Source organism: Lissotriton helveticus, chromosome 1_2 (assembly GCF_964261635.1).
Source record: "Lissotriton helveticus chromosome 1_2, aLisHel1.1, whole genome shotgun sequence".
NCBI lineage: Eukaryota > Metazoa > Chordata > Amphibia > Caudata > Salamandridae > Lissotriton > Lissotriton helveticus.
Genome location: NC_136058.1, coordinates 395,383,524 through 395,398,201, shown reverse-complemented (window position 1 = coordinate 395,398,201; position 14,678 = coordinate 395,383,524). Strand labels below are relative to the sequence as shown.

General features: G+C 44.5%; 1 long non-coding RNA gene across 1 annotated transcript in view; it reads left to right on the top strand.

Moving 5' to 3' along the window:
• Positions 1-544: 544 nt before the first annotated feature.
• LOC144807955 (uncharacterized) overlaps positions 545-14,678 on the top strand; it is a 93,181-nt gene continuing 79,047 nt past the window's right edge. The window contains exons 1-2 of the long non-coding RNA XR_013606536.1: positions 545-629; positions 1,854-1,925. This is a non-coding gene — a long non-coding RNA (uncharacterized LOC144807955). The remainder of the gene's footprint in view (positions 630-1,853; positions 1,926-14,678) is intronic.

Genomic DNA, 14,678 nt, shown 5'->3' with positions numbered 1-14,678 from the left:
TGCGCCGCTGTCCCCGTCGGCACTGGTGGATGGTACGGGTTCTGCACCTATAAAAATAAGTACACCTTTTTAGATGGATGCACAGCCCCCATTGTACTTGTTCACCAAGAATGGAGTTCTGCAAAACAGTTAAGTACAACGTAATCAGTAGTAGTCCACATTGCATAGTACAGCAGAGTCACTACACATATTAGCATTCATTTGTTATGGTATGGTACCCAAGCTCATCTCATCTCTACTGCTACTCTAGTCCTTGGAAATTTGAACTGAACCATGTAACCTTTGTACATCAATGTATACAGTTTTGCACATGCTACCTCGCAGCTTGTTGCGCAGTACGAGAAGACGCCTTTGAGGCCACATGATTGTTCAATGCATACACCTGAAGAGGTTGGAAAATAAAAAGGCCCGTATTTACTTTTTGTATGTGGATTGTGGAATCGAGTTTGCTTACAGGTTACACCTTTTTTTAGCATGACTGCAACAAACTTGCATAAATGTATTTCATACTGTCTAACGTGCACCACTTTTGTCATTATTTTTCAGCAGATGAGAAGATTTCCTTCTACGAAGCAGAGATTTCCAGAGCTTACCAAAAAGAGGCATATGTAACCAGTATACGTTCAATGGTGAGGGGTCTCTGACATTTCCCACATTTCCCTATCGTGCACTAGTAGCTGTACAAATGTAGATTACTTTATTCAGCCTTTTTTAACTCTGGATTTTTTCTGGTGGGCCCCTTGACGTATTTCACGGAACAACTTAAAACATTGATGTTACTTACTTACTTCTAACAAAATAAAGCTTTTGAAGTACCACATTGACTCTGAAGTATATTTTCAGTGTCTGTTGTCTTGTAGACTTACACGAGTGAGTGAGCAAAAGGGGGTTACTTAGGTTATGGATTGTGTAATAAAAGCATTGGGCATCTTGGTATTGGGGTTCAGGAGTGGGATAATTGAATAATTGACCAATGACTGAGCCCATATAGGTTGTCGTTCAGTGAATTGTGGGTTCCTCAGAGTTCTGTGACTGAGGTGTAAGTAAGGTCCAACCTGTCTATCACCAACATCCAATTTTCTGGTGCATACATAGTTATGTATGTGACTGCATAGAAGAATACCCACAAGAGTAGTAGTGGTATACTAACGTTTACAAAATACTAGACTAACATCTGGATGCATACTTGGTTGGTGTCAATTGGCAAAGCAGAGACATTACAGAGGAAAAAGCATAAGACAGGAGTGGACCCTGTGCCTACAGCTATTCTATCACAGATTTTTTGAAAAGATTAATACCTTAACTAAAGAGTGGGCAACAGGGCAAGCTTACCTACAGACAGTCTAATACTAGTAGTAGCACAGAGAGTCATAGCAGAGGCTCTTTGAAGGAACAGAAAGGCAGGGACAGAATCAGATACCCCAAATTTTGAAAACATAATGAAAATCAAAAAAGCATTTGTCAAAATTTATTTAGGAAGGAAATGTCATTAATCGGTTGGAAAAAAAAGCTCCGTTAGAAAGTTAGGGAAATATCATTGTTCCAAAAGAAAGCACTGTTGGACTTACTGGGGACAGCAGCAGGATCCTCAGTAGAGGAGCTCTGTGCCTGTGATTCACCCGCCGACTCGGTCCCAGCCTTCTGCTTGCCCCTGGGTTCTGTGGTTCATGTAAGAAATAATAAAGAAAGAGAAAAACATTGAGTGCTGTGAAACATAGACATCATTTCAAAAACCACTGCTAGAACATTAAAAAACAAACATTGATCTACCAAATGACTACTGCCTTGCAGGATTCACTGACTGTATACTTGGAGCAAACAAATCAAATGTTCCATAAACATTCTGATTGCAGATTACTAAGTAACACAGAGGCAGTAACACCTGAACAACACCACCGATTCAAGAATGGGGTAAGCAATTATCTGTAAGTAGGCATTTCTTTTTTATTTTTGCCAGCAAAATGCATAGATCACAAGGAGGAGACATGCTTAACTTTGTGCATACACGAAATTGTACGTTCGTTGCATCATATTTTGTTCTGCTACTGACTGAATGCTACTGCTGCTAAGCCTACCCACTCACTAAACAAACTACATCAGTTCTATGGAGGGCTGAGGCAGGGGCGGCTCTAGGCTCATGGTGGTCCTGGGCAGGGAGCGTAGGTAGTGGGCCCCGGAAGAGGAGGTCGGGGCGGAGCACGGAGGCCAGTGAAGTGGGGGGAGTCAGGGTGTTTGGAAGTGGAACAGAGCCGGATGCACCAAATCCCTGCCAGGGGCCTCCACGCAAATATGTATCCATCCTCAGAGGATTATTAAATTAAGGATATATATTGGTGTGATGGCTTGCACATGCGAAAGCCGGCCCTGGCTGAGGTAAGAAGAACAAAGTAACTTTAGCATTCATTGCCAGAGGAGGATTCATGCAGAAGAGAAGGCCGTGAAAAAAATGATACAATATGCAAACTACGTACAATTATCCATCCACCGCTATTTCACTGACGGACAAAGGAAGGACAAGACTCTATTAATAGCATTAACTAACTTCAGTTCTCTACAATAAAGAAAATCTCACATCAATAAACAGCAAAAGCAACACGCAAGAGTCAGTGAAGAAGAGCAGCACAGACCAGTATCATACAATTACAGTAGATATAACGGAATACATTGGAAATGTAACTAGGAGCACCAGTCATCGCGTTACTTATTCAGCCAAGATTTAGAAAGATACAATAACAATAACAATAACAATACTTATACTACTATATATATATATATATATATATATATATATATATATATATATATATACACACTTTTTTTTTTGGGTAGCCACTCACCAAGACCCACGACCTCGACACCAAGCAGGTCCAACAGGTCCTGCTCCCGGTCCAAAATGTCTGCCCAGCGGTGGGACAGCTGATGGTGGGTATGCCGGATACCGGAGCAGCGGAAGACTGCCCGGCGCACCTTCGCCCACCGCCGGAGATGCTCTTCAATCTGGTAGCCGGAGCCGGGCCTGCCGCCTGCTGCCAAGGTCAAGGGGAGGTGGCGCTGGAGAAAAAAGACCAGGGCAGCCACCTCCTCCTCCCCAAAAAGTTGGCGGGCCGTCACCCCTGAGGGGCGCATTCTGCCGCAAGGCAGCCGGGTTTTTTTGGGCACAGGCGCCTTGCCCTTTGAGCCGCCGATGCTGCTGGCGCCCTTCACCATGGTTCTGGGTGGAGGGGAGAAGAAAAGTTCAAGACAAAAAGGTAGGGGAAAGAAGAAGCAAGGTAAAAGAAGGAAGTAAAATAAAACAATAGAAAAGTTGAAAAAAAGTTGTAAAAGTAGAAATAAAATGAAAAATATAAACCTAGGCACAGAGAGAGATAGGTAATAACTAAAGAAACTTTGAAAAAGTGGGTAAAAAGACCAGGATTGAAGAGATATGAGCTAGATGCTAAAGTAGGCCCAAAACCATAGCCAGAGTGTGCAATCCAAGATGGCTGCGCCTGTCGCGACCGCGTGGGTAGGTTCGCACGATATTTACCGCGATCACGCACTTTTGTAGTGCGAACGAGTAGATGAGTTCCCGAACATGTCTTGCACAACCCGAACACGTGACTTGTGACCCGGGACAGGAAATAAGGGAACGCAAGCGGGCGGGACAAACCTCTTGGGTAACTTAGCGCGCTAGCCATACTGAGCATGCAGGCAGCGCCCCGAACACGCGCACCGCGCTCCCGAAGATGAAAAACGGCGCGCGAACGGGTCTAGCAAGCAACTACGCATGTCCGCGGAGCTACGCGTAGGTCGCGGAGTGCAAGTGCGTCTTCGCGGAGCTCCGCGGAGTGCGGCTCCGCGAACTACGCCCAGGGTTACTTTAGAGTCGATTTTTTCGCACTTGCTGTCTATTCCCGAACCTATTATCTTTGCAGGTGACTTTAATGTTGTATTGGATCCCCTGCTGGATAAATCTGCTAATAGTCGCCCCCTGGTTCTTTCTAAGTCTAGGTCTTTGTTACATAGCTCAATGAAGCAATATGGGTTTGTTGACATCTGGAGAGTGAGGTCAGGACAACAACAAGGTGTTTCCTTTCGGGACTACAAATATCATCACCAGTCTAGGATAGATTTTATTTTAAATAGCCAGAGACTGGTAGATTCTGTCAGGAGTATTAATTACCTCCCTCTGCATCTATCGGATCATTCTGCGGTAGCAATGGAACTGGTTTGGCCCATTAAGAAATCTTTTAATATGTGGTCTTTTGATCGTTCTCTTCTCTCTCATCCAGAGGACACGGCTGATTTTAAAACTGAGGCCCATAATTTTATGATATCCAACAGTGGCTCGGCGGCCAGTAGGATTATCTGGGACTTGTTTAAGGCCTTCTTGAGAGGACTTATTACTGGTAAAGTTTCCTACCGTAGGAAGCAACATAGGGAGGAAATTACTTCTATTGAAGCTAATATAGTCAAAATACAACATGACATAGACACTAATTATACAGCTCCCGAGTCTGTTCTAAACCAGCTTCGAAACCAATTGTTGGTCCTGAAAGGCAACCTGGGCTCCGTTTTAAATCTTAGAATCCAACAGAAATGGGAGGCCAGTAAATTAGCCCATTTTGAATATGGTGAAGGGGCAGGGAAACTATTGGCGTGGAAGACCGAAATAGACCTGGTCCGCAATAACATAGCTGTTATCACAGTGGACAATAACACTTTTTCAACGGATGACGATATAAGGAGGGCCTTTAGAGAGTTTTTTCAAACTATCTATAAGGAGGAAAACAAGATTGACTTAGAGTTTATTAACGGCTGGCTGAGGGGTATTGTTCTACCTTCACTTTCCACTGAGCAATTTAAATTTTTGGACAGCACTATTACCGAGGAAGAGGTAAGGTCAGCCATTAAAAAGAGCAAGAAAGGGAAGGCTGCCGGACCTGATAGGCTGCCAGCCGAAATCTATAGAGCTCTGGAAATAGAAATAGTCCCCTATCTTACTAGTTTGTTTAATCAAATCTTACTCGAAGGTCAGCTGCCCCCAGCATCTTGGGATAATGCTTCTATTACCCTTATTAACCTGTTAAACCAATGGATGCGTGCGGATCATATAGGCCAATATCAATCTTGAATGTGGACTATAAGATCTTTACCACAGTTCTTGCATCTAGGCTGGCCTCGGTTGCGCCCTTGGTCCTCCATCAAGATCAAAAGGGATTTGTGAAGGGGCGCCAACTATATGAGCTAACTTTTGATCTGATAGGTGCCATTGACATGGCATCGGCCGAGACCCTTCCATTGGCCGCCCTTACGTTGGACGCAACCAAGGCCTTCGACAGGGTCAATTGGTTATATCTGTTGGGGGCTTTGGCCAAGTTTGGCGTGGGTGCGGGTTTCTGCCGGGCTGTTGGTCTCCTATATCGCAACCCAACTGCGCGCCTGCTGGTGAATGGAGACCTTTCGGACCCCTTTACCATCTCAAGGGGGACGCGGCAGGGCTGCCCTCTCTCTCCGCTCTCCTATTCGATTTTTATATTGAACCCTTTGCGCAACAACTGAGGTTAATATCAAACCTTTTTCTTCCGGAGGATGGGAGAGGAAGGTAGCCCTATATGCCGATGATGTGCTCATTCTTACATCAGAGGTCAGCACTGCACTCCCTGCAATTTTAAAAATTGCCCACGAATTTGGCCAAGTATCTGGTTACGAGATTAACGATGCAAAGACTGAGATGCTTGTCTGGAACGACAATGGGAGCACCACAGGCTAGCTCCTCAATGCTGTATCTGGGTCTGAACATCGGAAAAGATATCAATAGACTTGCTGCAGTCAATTTTTCAAAAGTAGCAAAAGAGTGTCGTAAGCTTCTGCAAGTATGGTCCCATCTTCCGCTCTCATCAATTGGGAGGGTTAATTTGATAAAAATGTCGATTTTACCCAAAATTTCTTTTTTATTTAATACCATCCCCCTACATTTTGACCAATCACTGTTAGCTAAATTACAATCAGAAATCACATCTTTTATTTGGAACAAGCATCTGCCAAGAATTGCTTGGAAGAAGCTTAGACGGCGTAGGGATAAGGGGGGTTTGGTCGCCCCTGACCTAAAGTTATATGCATGGGCTTTACAGCTATCACACACCCGAATGTTGCTGAAAATGCCCACGGCTTACGGGGTCGGCTCTATGTTTTCAGCTATGCTGGATGGGGAAGGTGTTAGTCAGTCGGGCTTTTTATTCAAATTTGGCAACCCGAAATTAAAAAAAAAATTGTAATTGAAGGTCCGACAAGGATTGGCAAAAAAGTGGTCTGAAGTAACAAAATCTATAAAGCTGGGGTATTTCTGTAACAGAACACCGCTATGGGGTTTACCTGAAAATCCCGCCTGGCTAGGTGATAGCTTAGCGGTCCCACTAAGAGAAGCAGGTCTTGAAGTCTGGGGCGACCTTTTTTTCGAAGGGGAACTGCTTTCATGGGAACATCTCCAAAACAAAATTGGCCCCAACTTCTCAAGGTTTAAATATTTGCAAATGGCCAGCTGGGCCCACTCCTACAGCTTTTTGCCCCATGGGGGAATAGGTTTCCACTTGGAGGCTACAGCCTACTAATTGCTGACCTAGTGGACAGCGCACCGGCAAAAAAAGAGATCTCCCAGTGGTATAAACTTATACTTGAAGAAATGGACTGTAACTTTAGCTTACCGGACTTGTTGTGGGGATCTTCACTTACTGGCCACAACCTGCAAGAGCTCTGGACTGCCTCATTTGGGCTTTTATGGAACATTGTGAAGCCTTCATGGCTACGTAGAAATCATCTCTACACCCTCCATAGGGCATATTATTCCCCCCTTAGACTTTCTAAATTCACAGAGGGCAACTCGGTAGCGTGTGCCAAGTGCGGGCTAGTGGCAGCCTCGGATGCCCATATGTTCTTCGAATGCCCCCGTTTGGATACATTTTGGGAAGCAATCAGCAACACTCTCACAGCATCGCTGGGTTTTCAGGTAACCATGGAGCTCCCTCTTGCGATCTTTGGGATCCTAGATGGCGTTCAGAGTTCAGTGAAAAATCTGGTGTTCTACGCTGTGCTTTTGGCCAGAAGGGAGATCTGCAAGAAATGGAAGGATCCCTTTCCTCCCTCTTTCAATGACTGGCAGGCATCCGTCTTGCAGACCTCGCAAATGGATCTGGCTAGGTCTGGCAACCAGAATAAAAGGGCATTCTGGTATTTGTTGTCATGGGAGCAGTGAATTTACTGGGGGTTTTTTTTCCCCAGGGTCCAATGATTACGCTACTATGGTGCTTTTGCTCTCACCATCTGTACAGCCGCTGCCCGGTCCTAGCCCGGCCCGAGTTGGCTGTAACTTCCACCAAGTTTACCGTTGGTTAGGTAATCAGTTTTCTTATACCGAGATGCGGTTTTTTCATCAAAAAACCCTCCTGCACCTCTACTTTTATTTATTTTTATTTATGTCATTTATAAAGCGCCTGAATCACCCCGAATGGGGTATCTCAGCGCTAAGGACAGCTGATGCGCTGGGTAACAAAATTAGAAGAGTATCGTTTTGAGCTTCTTTCTGAAGTGTAAGTAATTGGTGGTGAGACGAATCTCAAGAGGTAGTTGATTCCAGAGTTTAGGAGCGAGGTAGAAGAAAGATTTTCCTCCCAACCTGGTTAGCCTTATGCGCGGGACCGTGAGCAGGTCCTTCCCTTCAGAACGAAGGGAGCGGGGCGGTAAATATTCCACTAGCTTATGTGCGAGATAGGCAGGGCCCATCTGGTTTATGCCTTTAAAAACGATGCAACAGATTTTAAAATGTATTCTTTTGCGAACCGGCAGCCAGTGAAGCTTACGCAACAGGGGAAGTGAAGGGGCACGGTTGGGGGCGCCAGTTACCAGGCGAGCAGCAGTATTCTGGACCACCTGAAGACCTTGCAATGCTGATTCCTTAGCGGCAATCAGCAAAGCATTGCTGAAGTCCAGACGGCTGAGTACCAGAGCATGAACAAGGGTTTTACTTGTGGATACGGGTAAAAAATAAAAAACCTTACGGAGGAGGCTAAGTGCATAGAAACAAGCTTTTATTATTGCAGCTATGTTTTCATCCATGTTAAGATCTTTGTCCATTAACACCCCTAAGTTTTTGACAACTTTCTTTGGCAGAGGCGATGGTCCCAAGTCATCAGGCCACCAACTAGGGGACCTACTGGTGATCGCGTCTTTGAAGAGTATGACTTCCGTCTTTCCTGCATTAAGCTGCAGGAAGTTACTGCTCATCCAAGAAGTTGTGGCTCTCATCCTTTCTCTGAACATGTTTTGGATGTCAGGAATATCTTTCTTGTAAGATAGGATGAGTTGAGTGTCATCCGCGTAGGAGATTGGGATAAACCCATTCTTCCTAAGCAGAGCTGAGAGAAGAGCAATATATACATTAAACAGGGGTGGGCTCAGGCAGGACCCCTGCGGTACCCCTTTGGTGACTTGGGTGGTCTTAGAAAAAAAAGGTCCAAGTTTGACTGTTTGCGTCCTGAAGCCAGGCCAAAGCAGAATTCTGGACGCCTTTAGAGCTCAATCTGTCCAGCAGGATTTGATGAGAAATGGTATCAGAAGCGGCGGACAGGTCAAGCAGTATAAGAATCACTGCTTGACCATCGTCCGCCAGCATACGAATATCCCCAGTTAAGTTCACCAATGCTAGTTCAGTGCTGTGCAAGGGGCGAAAACATGACTGGGAATGATCAAGGCAGTAGGAAGCTTCTATAAAAGTGGAGAGATGGACCTTAATATGCTTTTCCAGTAGTTTGCTATACAGAGAAAGTAAAGAGATAGGGTGGTAGTTGGACACTTCACTAGGAGATAGTTTAAGTTTTTTCCTAATGGGCATGATCTGCGCATCCTTCCATTCTTTAGGGAGATGGCCCTGTTTAATGGAGCAATTGAGGATGGAGCAGATAGGCTCAGCTAATTCGGCTGCAAGTTTTTTTGCTTCTTTGGTGGGTAATAAATCTCTGGGAGAGCCCGATTTGGCGGATTTTAGTAATGATTCTGTATCCTGAATAGTGAGCCAGGGAAATTCTTTTAAGGTAAGCTGATTTTTAAGAGCCAGGTCGTGGCCAGTTGGAGAAATGTAGTTAGTGTTAGTAGGGAAAGCTAATATCTTATTGTAGATGTTCTCTATTTTTTGTGAGAAATGATTAGCTATATTATCGCACAGTGGTTGAGTTGCTTCCTCTTCTGAATTGCAAGTTTAAGGATTAGTGAGAGATTTTAGGATGTGGAAGAGGGTTTTGGGGGTGTTGCCTGCTTGCTCCTGCTGGCTGGCTATATGATTTTTCCGTGCGAGTTTAAAATTTTTGTGGTAGAAGTCTAGAGCCACTTTATAATGTTCCTACTTGTATAATTTTTATTTCGGCGCCATTGTCACTCTAACCTTTTACATTTGCTTTTCTCTTGGCGCAGATTCGCTGTGTACCAAGGTGACTGTGTACGAGTGGGGGCCACGCAGGATTTTTTCTCAGGAATTAAGATATCTAGAGTGAGCTTAATTGTATTATGAAAGGACGACAAATGATTGTCGACTGTGTTCGAAATGGGTTAATATTAACCCTGGGCGAAGCACTACGCTACGCTTGCGTAGTTTGCGAAGTTTGCACAACTTCGCACTACGCGAGCTGCACGTAGCACAGTGCGAACACGCGTAGTGCAACGTAGCGTAGTGCAGCGGTCATTTTTTGCTTGTTCGCGGTCCTCAACGTCATGTTCGCGACCGCGAGCAAACAAAATGACATCCCGGTGAGATTCTCAACGCGGGGAGGTCAGGTTTCTCATTGCGAGTGGTTGCGCATGCTCGCAGTTGCTCGCGATGAGAAACTACCAGTTTGCGTTGAGAAAGCTGCCGCTCGAGTAAAAATCTACTCGAGCAGCAGAAAACTACAGCTCGCACTGTGCAAGTTGCCGTTTTCAATGATTGAACAGTGCCGGATGCTTGTTCGCACTGTGCAATCATTGAAAACGCATCTTGCACAGTGCGAACATGCTACTACGCAGCTCGCGTAGTGCTACGTGAAGTTCGCGTAGTGCGAAGTGCACTTCGCGTAGCTTCGCGTAGCGCTACTTCGCGAACTACGCCCACCCTTAATATTCAGGGGTGTGTGCAGCACGAAATTTACTGGGAGTGAGTTTCTGTCACTGTCTGTATGTGTGCATTATTGGAGCCTTTTTATATACATGTTCACGGGTGCCAGTCAGATCAAAAGATATGCACGAGTGATCCGACCATGTTTGAGGAGTAGTGGCTTTATACGAGATATCGAATGAATTGGAGAGGATTTGGTCTAAAACATGGCCAGCAATATGTGTCGGAGTATTGTTCCTTTTTGTGAGTCCAAGAGCAGACATTTCCCTCTGGAACGTGGTGGCATCCGAATCATCAGGGTTGTCACTATGAGCATTAAAATTGCCTAATAATAAGAACTTATTTGTTGATATCACATAGGGGGCAATCAGGTCCTGAAGAAGTGAGATAGAAATAGCAAGAGGACCGGGGTCGATAAACAAGAGCTCCCTTCCAGCTTAATTGTGAGTGAAGATCGATTCTGAATATAAGAATCTCTATGTTGTCACTACAATATTGGTCTAATATTGTCGCTATTACTGGATCTTTATAAATAATTGCAACTCCACCACAAGTTTTATGTGGCCTATCTAGTTTTAAGATGCGATATCCGTCAGGAACCACCATAGCAATATCCGGAGCGGAGGAGGTTTCTGTTAGGAATCCTATGTCCGAGGAAGCTGAAACTAATAGGTCCCATATGTTAGTGGAATGCTTGGGAATGGAGCGAACCTTCGCCAAAAAGCAATCCCAGTTGGTTACAGATGCACTGTAGGTATCGACAGTGACAGAGGAGACATTGGCCAGGGAGAGTGGCAAGCTGTGGTAGCCACATAGAAGGCAAGATAACGGGCCTTCACCGAGGGGGGGAATCGGTGAATACAAGTGTAAAGCTCATTACCTGCAGAGGGAGACGAAATACAATCTTTAATGGAAATCAGCTCCTGTCTAGAGTAAGTGATGATAGTGCTGGAATGCACTGATTGACGAGTAAGTGAACCGCATGGGTCCTGGCTCCGGGTGACGAAATGGCGCGGTTGGGTGCAGACGGGCTTGCCTTTGGCATGCCGCTGGCGCCCCCGCTGCGCACGCCCGCTGCACGTCACCCCCAGCATCCGGTTTTAAAGGGAAAGATGTTAGAGCGCTAGAACACTCACCTCTTCCTAAAGGAAGTGTGTTAAATGCCACTGAGGAAAAATAGAAAAGAAGGAGAAACTCCCTCCACAACAATCGAGCAATGCTCACGGTGGACCGGGGAGTTAGGAGCAGGAGAATAGAACTGAGTAAGTAAAAAAGATTTTCTATTCAAAAATGCCACTTGTTAGCCGCTCTGACTAACAAATTACAAAGTGCTCAAAAACGAACCATTAAAACATTATTGCTGGATCCCAGTGTCAGCGCGTCCATGATTTATGATGGTGGCCAATGGAGTTAAACCCCCTCCGGAACCTGTGGACTCAGCCAGGAATCTCGGATTCTGGTTCAACAACGAGTTATCCTGTAAATCTCAATTCAACCAGGTTTCATCAGCGTGTTTTGGTCAATTGCATATGATTCGCAAAATTCTCCTTTTTCTCCCTCGGGAATTTCGCCGGACCATTGTTCACGCCCTGCTGACCTCACATCTGGACTATGCAGCCTGTATCTACGCTGGGGCTCCTGCCTACCTGATCAAACGCTTACAGATTGTTTAGAACGCGGCGGCCAGGTTGATCGATAACATCCCATATCGCCACTCGATTTCTACCCACCTGAAGAAGCTTCACTGGCTTTCAGTGACCAGGCGCATTCAGTTTAAGTCACTGGTTTTGACTTTTAGAGCAATGCAGGGTCAGGGACCGACCTCTCTTAGAGGCTGACTTAAGCATGCTCAGTCTAACCGCTCACTCAGATCAATCATCTCCGCCTTTTGGTGACTCCCCGTTTTTGCCTCTACAGAATGGATGGCAGATCTTTTGCAGTGATCACGGCTAAAGCCTGGAACAACCTGCCAATGTCCTTGCAGATGGCTGAATCTGAATCTATTTTCCGATACCACTTGAAGAACTGGCTGTTTTCCAACTCTTAGCCCTCTATGCGTACCCGCACCTGCCGCCTGTCTTAGAGCCGGGAAACGCCAGCTGGGGGTAACTGTTTGCTTTACAAGCTTCAAATAAGAATAATAATAATAATGTTGATTCTATTAATGACCTGAGTTTGACTCCGTTCCACATTCCTCTTCATTAGAAGCTCAACCTCTGACTTCCCTTTCTCTTCCTTCTTAATCCTCAACAGCAAAGGTACAAGTTTTGAAAAAGGCTTCCTTCCTCTTAACACCTCAAATGGTATTCTACCTGTTACTGAATGAGGTGTAATCGTGTTTGATAACAACATACTTTGAAGAGGTTGCTTCCATGATAACCCAAACGTAAGTGCCAATTGTATTGCCTCTTTGACAATTCCATTGAACCGCTCAACCAGGCCATTACTTTCGGGATAATACAACAACGCCCTTACATGATTAACACCACATTTTTCCAAAAATGACTGCATCTTACTTGATTTAACCTCCACCCCATTATCAGACACCAACGATCCTGGTACACCTTCGCTAGAAAAAATATCCTCCAAAAAAACAATCAATAACCACCTCCGTGGTCACACTTCCATCAATATGAACTTCCGTCCACTTAGAGTAATGCCCAATGAGAACAATGACATATGCCTTCTTGGATGGTAACGTGGTAAATGGCCCCATAATATCAATTGCTACTTTCTGCCAAGGCCCATCAGATAAATCTACTGTTTGCAAAGGTACCACCACTGGTTTAATCACTTTGTCACTTGACTTGCATGCATTAGATTCCCGCACCCAATGATCCATACCATCCAAACCAGGACTCCAAATTTCTTCTTAAACCTTCCGCCTCATGCTTGACATCCTCCAATGGCCTTCATGTCCTAACTTGGCAATGTTTTTGCGCTTCTCAATAGGAGGTACAAACCTATCTCCTCTTAGGACAATACCATTACAAAAGGATAATTCCTCCTTTACCTTCCAAAATGTGCTAAATTCAGCTTGCAATTGCCATTCCAATGGCCACCCATTTACAATTTTTTTTTTACAACCAACAGCACAACATCTTTTTTCATTTCCTCTATCCATTTCAACTCAGACAACTCTAACCCATTTGCCACATCTCTGTCCCTACGACACATCACATCTTCAAACATGTACCCCACATCACGTCTACTCTCATCCATTTCCTGTGCGTTGCACGATTCCACTGGTAACTGTGACAATTCATCAGCAACACAAGTATTTTTGTCTGGAACACATACAATATCATAATAATACATTTGCAACTTTGAAGCCAATCGTGCTAACTTTGTTGTTATATTTTTCCTACTTCCTGGTTTTGAAATATTCACTAAAGAGTTATGGTCTGCACAGATTCCCAATTTCCTGCGACCAAACATACATCCTGAAACACTCTACAGCCCCAGTTGGAGAGAGTAATTCTTTCCCTATCACTGAAAGATTTCTGTCGACTTGTGTCGGGGTGCGAGATGCCTATGCAACCATTGACTCATTACCATCCTTCTTTTGTGATAGAACAGCTCCTACTCCGTAACCACTGGTATCCACAGATATAGTAAATCCAACCCCATGGCGCATTTACCACCTCATTCTTGATTGCTACAAACTCCTCCTTGCCAACAACCAAATGTTGCATTTTTCTTCAATAACGCTCATAAATTTTCCACCTTCCAGACATCATTTTTCACAAAACGGGAAATAAACTCTGTTAGCCCCAAAAAAGGCATTAACTGTTCTTTAGGCTTGGGCTCAGGAGCATTCACGATAGCTTCAACATGAATGATTGTTGGACGTACGGCTTCCTTAGATATAATGTGCCCCAAGTATTCCACCTGCCGTTTTCCAAAACCACATTTCTCTTCCTTCACACTCAGAACATTTTTCATTAGAGCATGTAAAACCTCCTTCAATGTCCCATCATGCTCTTTTTTGTCCTTTCCAAATATCAAAATGTAATCCTAAACACCTTCCCACCTGTTATGCCTGATAATACTCTGGACATCTCCCTCTGAAAATCAGCAGATGCACCTGATGACCGTAAAGGCATTCTTCTATACTGGATCCTGCTTTCAGTTGTTATAAAAGCTGTGCAATGCCTAGAGTCTGGTATGCGCTGGCCAAATCAATTGTAGTGAATACAGTAGCCTCCCTGTGATTAGCTGACCTGGTATATGCTGTCCACTGATTAAAGTGGGCACCTCGCGCCAGTCCAAACCGCCCTTATGCTGATTTAAGAGGTCAAAGATAACCTTAGAAAGCTATCCAAGAGGTAGCTGTGGAGAGCAGCCTTCAGGCGTAGCCTTGATGGAATGCTAAGCAGCTTGTTTTACCAGAATGCAATCTTATTGTATTAATTAAATGAAAGGAGAACCACACAGTAGTTATAAAAATATGTATTTATTTATATAACACTCACTAGTATGACACAATATCTTCTACACGAATATATTCACGAAGCAAACAATACTGTAGCACAGAAACGATAGTAAGTAGCAATAAAAG